Here is a 2,904-nt window from a genome sequence, read left to right on the forward strand (position 1 = left end):
AATAATTATTCTGAGAAATATAAAAAGATATCCAACCTGTTTCATATGAGAAAAGGGTAAACAAAATATATTATTTTTCACTTATAAAAATAACAAATTTTAATAAAAGTTTTCTAACTGTCTATTAGAATTTAGAGAAATAGTCACTAGATTTGGTAGTAGTAGTACAAATTGGTACAGCCTCTGGCGGGTAGCTGAGCAATAAGTATCAAAAGTTATCATTATTATACCCTTTACTCAGTTTTCTCTCCAAAATACCTTTTACTCCTACAGATATATTCACAATAATTTAGAGTAACATTGTTTATATTAGTAAAATACTGAAAACAATCTAAACGTCACCAACAGGTGGGGGAAAGAGTCTGATTAAACAGAGTAATGAATGCAACTGTTCAATAAAATATAATACAACCAATAAAAAGAGGGAGGCTTCTCTCTTCATACTGATGGAGACAAATCACCCCCAAAAATGTGAATAATACATGTGAATAAGACACACATTGTCTTTGTTACAAGCAGAGTAAAGTATATGAACATAATATGTTTTCAAATGCAAGGCAAGTCTTGTATATCTGGAAGAATAACAAGAGCTTGTAACAGTGGTGATCCCCAGGGAACGAAAATGAAGCTCAGAAATCAAGGGATAGGTGGGGACATGGTTTATACTCCATACACTTTCATATTTCTGAGTTTTGTACCATGTAGATGGTTTGTTATTTATCCCTCACACTCAAAAAAAGAGAAGGTGAGGGTAAGACATAAAAGCAGGAAGAAAGAAAAAAGAATGAAGAAAGAGAAGAATAAAAGGAAGGAAGAAGGTTAAAAACAAATTGTCAGTAGCAGGGCAGTTCTCAAAAATGAAAGCAAAAAGTCCCTGATGGCATTAAAACAAGAATTTTGTTCCCCCTGGAGAGCTTAACTTTGCTTCAGCAGAAAATAACTAGCAAACATTGTTTTTCCCAATTACATCTGAGCCCCTGGAACCTCAGGTTCTCCAGGGAGTGGGTATTGATCTCTCATGCCCCAGCTATATTCTCGCTGATGAGGATGAACTGAAAAGACAGACCGTGGTCAGCAATCAGTGCCAGCTGCCAAAAGAGAATGTGTAGGCAACCTCAACCTAAGTAAAACAAAGCAAACAGCATTTTGTTCAAAGTCTGCCATGTATCATGCCAGTGTATGGTGGAAATTTTGGAGCAAAAGGTTAATCAAATCCCCAGCATGTTTCACCTCAAAACCAGGAGGAATTACTTCATCCCTGGTAGTTTGATTCAGGTGGAGTATTACCTGGGAAAGAATATGAATGAAGAAACAATTGAATGAATCATTCAATCGACTGATCAATTAAGCAATCAATACAATATGCCTTTAATGTATTATTTGCATTGTTTTTAAAGTCATTTGCTGGGCATACCTTCCACTCCCAGCCCCGTGTTGGGAATTTACATAAATTTCCTCACTTAAACCTCACATCACTGCACAACAGACCCTATTTTTTTGCCTTCATTTTTAAACTTTTTATTAGGAAATATAGATTCACAGGAAGTTTCAAACATAATAGGGAGAAGTCTCATATATCCTTCACTCACTTTTCCCTCGATGGTTCAATCTTACATAATTATAATATGACATCAAAACAGGATTTTGATGCTGAGACAATTGTATGTATAGCTCTATGCCATTTCATATGTGTGTAGATTTGTGTAGCTACCACTGCAGTTTAGATACAGACTTGTTTGATCACAGATCTCAGATTCTACATGTCTCCTTTGTGCTACCCTTTCTGGTCATACCACACCCCTCCACTAACCACCCCAACCTCTAGCAATCACCAATCTGTTCTGTATTTCTATAATTTTGTCATTTTGATAATATTTGTAACTGGAATTACATAGTATATGACCTTTTGATGTTGACTTTTTACACTCACAATAATGCCCTTGAGATTCATCCAAGTTTCTGCATATATCAATAGTTTATTCCTCTTTTATTTTGAGTAATATTCCATAGTATGGATGTGCCATGATATGTTAAACCATTCGCTTATCACAGGGTATTTGATTGTTGACAGTTTTTGGCTACTACCAATATAAATGTTATAAAAAATTTTGTACAGGATTTTGTATGAATATAAGTTTTATGCAAATATAATTGCCCACAAGTCCAAGGACTGGGTTGTATAATAAGTGTATGTCTAGCTATCTATGCAACTGCCAAACTATTTTCCAGAATGACCACCATTTTCACCAGCAATGTATAAGAGACCTAGTTACCGTGTCTTTGAAAGCATTTGCTATTGTCTTTACTTTTTCATTTTAGCCATTCTGCAGTGATACCTCACTTGCAGTGTAGTGATACCTCATTTTGTTTTTACTTTGCATTTCCCTAATGGCTAATGATGTTGGACACCTTTTCATGTGCTTATTTACCATCCATATAGCACTTTTTGGTAAAATGTCACTCATGTCATTCATTCGTTTTCTAATTTGATTTTTTTTCAGTTTGAGAGTTATAGATTCTCTAAATGCATTTCCTTTATCAGATAGTCTGTAGTGTGCTTTTTCATCCTCTTTAACAGAGCAAAAGCTTAATTTTAACGAGATTCGATTACTGAGGTTTTTGTTGTCGGTGAGAGGGATTGTTCTTTTGGTGTCATATCTAAGAACTCTTCACAAGACCTATCCTAAATATTTTGCCCTGAAGATTTTGTCTTAGATTGCTCTCTAAGAGTTTTAAGGTTTTATATTTTACATTTAAAGCTATGATTCATTTTGAGTTAATTTTTATATAAGGCATGGGGTTTAGGTTGGGGTTCATTTTTTGCCTATGAATATCCAATTGTCTCAGCACTACTTATTGAAAAAAGGCTTCCTCCATTGAATTGTTTTTCATCCTGCTCAAAAA

The sequence above is a fragment of the Colobus angolensis genome, unplaced genomic scaffold (genome assembly GCF_000951035.1).
Source record: "Colobus angolensis palliatus isolate OR3802 unplaced genomic scaffold, Cang.pa_1.0 Scaffold61, whole genome shotgun sequence".
Classification (NCBI taxonomy): domain Eukaryota; kingdom Metazoa; phylum Chordata; class Mammalia; order Primates; family Cercopithecidae; genus Colobus; species Colobus angolensis.